We start from the raw sequence: 7876 nt of genomic DNA, 5'->3' as shown, positions 1-7876 counted from the left end.
TAAGTATAATCATAGACTAAAACAAAATGTACAGCTTTAATGGAGGCAAACAAATTTACCAAAAATTTTAATATTGAAAAACTATAATAACTTGAGAATATTCTGCTTCTTGAAAGAGAATTCAGAGTTAAAGGTCAGAGTTGGCTAGAAAAACCTGAACCATCCCTGACTGGGTTTGAAGTAACTTAGATTTTTTTTAACACAGTGAATTTTTGAGGGGTTTAAAACCACATATAAATACAGGGAAGAAATTGTGGCCAAACTAAAGTTAAAGAGAAACGTCATTACTACTGGTCCCTTAAGAGGCAGCACTATGCGTTTTCCTCTCTGTTTGCTCCGTGTTAGCACCCTTTCCCTGAAAAGGCACTAGACATGGTGTTGAATGAACTCCTCTGTGATGTCAGTGCTGCGGTGTAGTTACTGCCTCCGGTCTGCTTGTGGGGTTACTTGTATTAGCTCTCACAAGTCACTAGGTAAGTTCTGGGGCCTGTTTAGGCATCAGATTCTTCATCTCTGAGTGGAGAACAGGACTGCCGTTGCTATTACGCCCTCATGAGGAGCCTGCTGCAGGTGCAAATGGCTTTGTGTATGGAAAGCAAGCACAGCATGTCTTTCTCTTAACCCAGTGCTTGCTCATGTCAATGTGCAGACTCATGCATAAAACACATGGGCCCAAACATGGAGGGAAAAGCCATAAGGGCACAGACAGACGAAGCTACGCTGACAAAAGGAATGGCACAAGCAAACAGAGGACTACCTTCAGGTTTAATTTTGAATATATATATATATATATATATATATATATATATATATATTCTCTCAAGTAAGATGGTTCAAGAAACTACTTAATAGCAAAAGGGCAAAATTTGCCATTTTGAGTCATCGTTCATGAAAAGATTCATTTTGTGTGCTTGAATTTCTTCTGGCTAGCCATGACCTATCCTAAATAGTTTCCATGAGACTGTATCATTCTGTATTTTCTCATTCCTCACTCCTCTCTAGCCTGCAGGCCAACGGGTAGGGGCCTTTTAAGATCTGCTTTCCCAGAATCACATTCATAATGGTATGATTTGAAGCCTTTTTATTCTAGCCTGTGTAATGCAGCGTCATTTCTTTTCAGAAGGGAGTGAGGATGAGTGGGAGTGGACTGGGGCTTGGGGAATCAGGGCAAGGGAGAGAAAGTTAAAATTAGCTGCAGTAACTGGTACCATTTTTCTAAACTGAGCTATGAGCTTTGATTTCTCCTTTGGAGAGTCAGCTTTTCTCTGCAGTCTTAGGTTGCTTTACTGTTATTATGGCTTCTAGGAGAGGGTTCCTGCAGTCAGCTGGCAAAACGCATGGGTGCTTTGCTACCCTGAAGCTTCCTAGGGACAGCTCTGAAGATCAGGAACTCAAAATCCTGGTGATATGTGGTTCCGGGGTTGAGGTCATCACTCTGACCATCGGGGATTTGTTTGTCCAGAGAGCACCTGGGCTAGCGTCCAAGCATTTGAGCACCAATCTGTGACTCTTGGGAGCATTCAGCTTAGTGATGGCAAGTAAGTCCTTAGCCTTTTTAGTTTCCATTTTCTACATCTAGAATACATGGCAGGTGATATCTGCCCAGTCATCAAACCAGACTCTGTGGACGCTCACGTGATTACAGGAAGGTGCTTGGAACACAAGGCAACACAGTGCACATGAAAAACACTTCAGGCTGACATGCTATCCAGGCTGTTTGAAGGAGGAACTATCTGCTCTTAGAAATGCCACCTACGGGGATACAGTCTGCAAGCAGAGAGGTCATATCAGGACGTGGAGGAGAGTTCAGGCCGGAGATGGAGGCTGAGGCTACTGTCCATGTGTTGTGTGACTTTGTAAAATGGGAATTATGAGATACTCTATGTGGTGAGAACATGTATGGGAAGTGCTTGTCAGAATGATGATGACATAGGAAGGGCATGACATGTCTTTCATTTTTGTGCCATCAGCTGACTAAGCATATATGAAATTCAGATCTATATTTTTTTTTGGGGGGGAGTGCAAGACTGAATGGGAGAAAATGCAAAAGTTGCAACAATTTTTGACTTTGTCATATTATAGCTACTGCCATGCTGTAGTGTAGAAATGACCCTAGAAATGGATTAATCCCATTCAGAGGGAGGTTTAAGGATTGATTCAATTTCACAGAGTTGTTTTAACAGATGATCAAAATCCATTATCATCTATTTACTTGTTACTCAACAAACTACCTCTATCTGTTTAATATGTGCAGGATGATGAGGAAATCCAGAAGATAAGGATGCATGGTGAGGAGGAAAAAAATGACTGTCCTCACTTGCTTTAATGGGGAAAACACAAAAGTTTTTACACATTCATATACTGAACACGGTGACACATGCCAGGAGAGAAAATGAAGCAGGCATGAGAATGAAGTGTGGAGTATTGACTGCTGTCTTCTGCTCTGAATCCAGGAGCACAGGCTGAAAAGCAGCAGACTGACCTCTATGGCTGCTTCTCCATTTAGGCATCCGTTTCTGTTCAGAGAAATGAAGCAAAGATGGCTGTCTATCTCTGGTGTCAAACTGGAGATGGTGAGGTAGAGTAGCTGTCGTCCCTGAGCTCCTGACTAGGATAGCAGAGGTGACAGTCCCCTCTTGCCTGTTCCTGCCCCTCCTTGGCTGTCTCGCTGTGGTTTAGGGTGGAGACTGCATGGTTGTGGATGGCTGGATATATTCATCAAGTCCGTCTCTGAACATTTAAAATGCAGACCTCGTTTGGCAGGGATTTCTGTGACTCGGGTCTGTTATCTTGGCCGCTCACAGTTTTACGGGACATTTGTGCAGATGAAATTGATCAGCAGCAGAAGGAAAATAGCCGTTGCCTAGGCAACCAGCTGATGACTCATTGGGCTTTGAGGCGGCTAAAGCCCTGAGACTGCAGTAATTTTCCAGACGCTTAATCTTCCCTCCCCACTCCTCTGCTCTCTCTCTTCTCCTTCTTTGCTTTCTCCACACCTTCTCCCCAAGGCTGTCTTCACGCTGGAGGCTGCCCAGCCTGGTCCCTGTCCCTTTACAGATATTGCAAGTCCCTTTTCATGTCCCAGTCTCTGGCTTGATGCATCACTAGTGGCATCTAGCAGTGGCCAGGCTGCAAACAGTTTGAGGGCATAAAGCTCCTAAGCAGCCACTGTTAGTTCTTGGTGTTTTGGTGAGCCTAGCCTTTATACGGCTGTGCCATCTCTCCAGGCCAACCACTGTTGGTTTATTCTTAATCAGAAAAACCTCCAACCAGGCTAGCTTCGTTGCTTCTCATCTTTTCTAGTCCGAGATCATTCATTTGACTCAGTGATCTGCAGCATGTTTCTTGAGAGGCAGTCGCCCCCTAGGACTCTGTACAGAATTGGGAATGATGTTTAGAGCTCGCCTTTGACACAGACTTCCTCTCTGTGCAGTTTCTGCTCCTCCTGCCCTATCTTTTCCCCCCACCCATCCAGAGTAGTCTTCTTTTCCAGGCCCTTCTTAATTATGTATCCTAATCCTCTTCAAATACAGTGACAGAAGCTTAAGTATTTCCTTCCCTTTCCTAAGGCATTTAAATTTTAATAAAGGCTTTGCCGAGGCAAATTATTTAAAGACCCAAAGGAAAAACTATTCTAATTAGCCTTTTGGATACAGGTTTAAGGAGAGGGACTTGGGTAGCAGCCATGTTGAGAGAGGGCATGTTCCTTCCAGTCTTTCTGTAGGACTTAGGTTGATTTAGAAAATTTATATTGGACATCAGCTGGTGTCTCAATTTTGTGTCCAACTCTTGTCTCTGTATATGCACTTGACCCACACATATGCATGTAAAAACATGCACTACACACACACACACAGACACATACCCACACCACAATACTAGCCATGAATGGGAAAACAATTAATCCTCCCTCAGTGGCTGTGGTCTGAAAAAAGCTCCTATTTCTTGTTAGTCCACTGACCTTTCCTATTGGATGGCTGGCAAGCACCTACCACATGCTGAACACAGTAAGTCTGGGATGTCGGCAGGCTCTCCTTGGATGCTAAGACCATGGGCTACCCTCTGCCTTTTAACTTAAACTGATCGTGTAACTGGAGATTTCAGGGTAAAAGCCTGCGTTCAGACAGACATGGTAGGCTTGCCCATCCACTCTCAGTGCACCAACTAAAGAGACAGGTAATAGCTAAAAGTAGAGAAAGGAGACTTCTACATCGTGCCCACATGGGGAAGAACAGATAAAGAGGCCAGAGAGCCTAAGTCTATAAGACATTGCAAAGGGTACCTGTATGTATAAGTAAGCAGTCCTAGTCTAGCTGTGGTCTTGATTAGTGTCTCAGCCTTGGTCCAGCAAGGTGATCTGAAAGGAGTCCTTATTTCTTAGGGAACAAGGGGATTTTAGGAGGTAACTATTTCTGCTTTAAGGTACAACCTCATCCTTTTGGAAAATGCCCTCGTCTTATAGGGGATGTGGGTGGGTAACATCATGTAATAGGATGGGAGCCAGGAGGGAGTAAAAAGGATGCAAAGAATGGCCACTGGGGTGGGCAGGCTCCATTCTTCATGGGTGAGTTTGCTCTTGTCTTGGTCCTTCATACTATCAGGACCCCTGCTTCTTCGGCCTTTTGCTGTGGCTCTATACCAATGATTTCTGGAGAGTTTACTGACCGAGTCCTGAGGTCTCCAACCTCTGAGGCTGAGCAGCTGTTGGATTCTCTGACTTTCCAACATGCAGATTGCTGTTGATGGACTACAGAAACACCGGTCTACAGTGGTGTCAGCCAAGCCAATAACATTCATTTTATAATTAGAACTGCATACAAATACGAACGCACACATATATATCACACCGGACACCGCAGTTTCCCCTTGTTCTTAACAATGACATTAGGCAAATAGCTTGGTCTCTTCAAAGCTGAGAGGGAGGTCAAAGTCCACGCAGCGAATTCTGACTGAGCATGCTCAGATTCTGATCACCTTTCAGAACGCTTACAGATGGCGTCAGAGAGAATCACCATGGGTTTTGCTGCTCTGGCCATTTGTAACAACAGAGAGAAGAAAGGCCTTGGAGTCATGCAGTGACCCAGAATAGCCTCTGCCTGCTTCGACTCCCGCGGTAGTGTCTCTCGTCCTCCTGCATGGAGGTCTCTGCTGTTGCTGGAGGCTGTGGCCTACTGCTTGTGTGCTAGTTGGTGGATTCTCTTCATCTCTTCATCAAGTTGGTCAGAGCCCAGTGCCAACTCTGCCTTAGCTTTTGCTACATTTCTGTGTGTCGTCCAACTCAACTTGGCCTGAGAGTCTACCGGAAGCTTGAGAAGGATGGTTTTCTGAACACGGTTCCTGTATGTCCTACAGGCTGTTGGACAGCATGAGCAGCTCATTGTAACTGACACCTTGCAGAAGGTAGAGACTGGGTGTTCTGTTTTCTACTATAGAACATGGAAGGGGAGCCTTCTTTGTACTTTAGGGAATTCAATGGTCTGGATATCCAGACTTGATTCAGGCTTAAGCCAAAAAAGGGGGTAAAGGGAATTCAGAAAATTGTGCTTACCTAGCTAGTAGCTTGCTGTAAAATACCATTTTGAAAATATAAACCCAGAACATGCATATTTTCTCTCATTTTTTTTTCTTCTCTCACAACCCAGATCATTCTCTGAGCAGATGGTTGCTTCTGGCCATCTAGAGAGAAATTTATTTTGTAGGGAAAGCAAAAGAGAAAAGTGTGTGGGGTGTGCATATGTTCCAAAATAGGATTCCTGTCACTACACTATTAGAAGGTTTTTAGGTATTTTCCCCAAAGACCACTGAGAAATCATCCAAGCATTTTTTAGCAAGAGTGTGATGGATTCAGATTTGCATCTTTCTAAGGAGCGAGCTCACTGCTGCAGAGAATGGATTGGACGGTGGAAGGTATATGTGGGCAGTCCAGTCAGCAGTTGGTGGGTGGTGGAAAGATAAATAGAAACAGATTTGAAAGATGTCCGGGGAGTAGACTGGGTGAGGGAAATGGATCAGATCCAGGGTTGAAGGAGAAGTAGGTGTCAGTTTCTGCTTTGAATTGCTGAAGACATTTTGATAGCCTTAACAGAAGGATGCTATGAGGTTAGGATGTGAAGAGTGGTGAAAGATAGTCCAGCAGGACATCTGGAGTTTACGGTACCCTGAGAAAGGCAAGTAACAAGGAGTAGTAGGGATAGGCTGTTTGGGTCTGGACCCAGGAGGGCGCCGTTCACATGCACATGTCTTAACCTACTTGTTTTAACAAAACACCATAAACTGGGCAGATTAAAAGCAGCAGAAAACTTACTTCTTAAGGTTCTTACAGGGAAGGAAGCTCAGATCAAGGCACTGGCAGGTTTGGTGTCTACAGCGGGGTTCATTTTCTGGTTTCCAGGTGTAGCTATGTCCTCATGTGATGGAAGCTGAGGAACTAATCTGGACTTCTTTCATAAGAACTCTAATCTCACTTACGAAGTTCTACTCTTCTAAACTAATTGGCTCTCAGAGGTCTATCTCCAAATACCACTGCATCAGGGGGCAGTTCCGACATCTTACCAACTGGAAGGGCGTCTCACAACTTATCAGGCCACAGTGATTAGTGAACATGACCACGGTGCAAGAAGATAACTGGGGAGGGAGAAAAGCAGAAGGTTTAGAGTCCTGGCTTGAATGATTCTGGCTACATAAAAGAAAGCCCACACCCCAAATGAAAACTCAATAAACCAGAGATGTGTTTAGGGAAGTTCTCCTCTGTTAAAGGTATGCAAACATATAAATGTGCAATCCCGAGACTGTGACAAAGTGAACAGACGTCCGAGGAGGAGATGGCAGGTGGATTCAGAGCATGGCTTCGAGGCTCAGCCCAGACTGGAGAAAAGAGACCTTTTTCCCCCCCCTCGTGTCACAGAAGAGAGAGAAAGGGTAGGTGTGGGGACTGAAGAGCCCTTGCATCTGATGGTCTTCATTTTTATTGTTGCCTATTGTCAAGGTCCTTAGGGGAAGTGGTACAGGTGTTGCTACTGAGGAAGTGGAACATGGACTGGACAAGAGGGTAGAGAGCAGTATTTTATGTCTCCAGCCTTGATTTTTTTTCTAGTCTTGACCCTGTCTTTTTGCCTTTTTTGTCTCCTAACCACAGGTACCTAGCATTTTCTGATCATGTGCCCCAAATTAATGCCTGAATCTGAGAAATCAGTTCTTCTATTGAGTTAACAAATTATTGTTAACTCCCTCCTCAAAGGTCAGTGATTTGTTTTCCAAATAGAACTTTGAAGATAGCATAAAATACTTTTAGCCCCAGCCTAGGGGAGGCAGAGGCAAGCAGATCTCCATGAGTTTGAGGGCATCCAGATCAACATAGCAAGTTCTAGGCCAGACAGGGATACATAATGAGACCCTGTCTTAAAAAAACCAAACCAAATAAAAACAAAAAGCCACACAGCGACCTCCTAAACCAACCAACCAACCAACCAACCAACCAACCAACCAACCAACCAACCACAACAGTGTACAAAAAAACACCACTTCCTCAATTGTATGTAGCAAATTGACATTTATTCCTTGGTGTGGGTATGTGTACGTATATGGACGGGTGTGCTTGTGAGCTGTGTGAGTGTGTAGATGTGTGTAAGTACATAAATATGGAGTCCAGAAGTTAATGTTGGCTGTTGTTGTTCAGGCTCTATCTACCTTGCTTATGACTGAAACAGGATCTTCCACTGGAATTGGAGGTTTACCCTCAGGTTATTGGGCTGACCACTGAGTCCCGGGATCTAGCTACTTTCACTGCTTCAGCACTGGGATTACAAACAGCCCTCACTGCGACTGGCTTTTTATGTAGGTGCTGGGGATCAAACTCAGGCCCTCATGCTTGCACAGC

Source organism: Meriones unguiculatus, chromosome 11 (assembly GCF_030254825.1).
Source record: "Meriones unguiculatus strain TT.TT164.6M chromosome 11, Bangor_MerUng_6.1, whole genome shotgun sequence".
In the NCBI taxonomy this organism is placed as follows: Eukaryota; Metazoa; Chordata; class Mammalia; order Rodentia; family Muridae; genus Meriones; species Meriones unguiculatus.
This window is presented reverse-complemented; position numbering follows the sequence as displayed.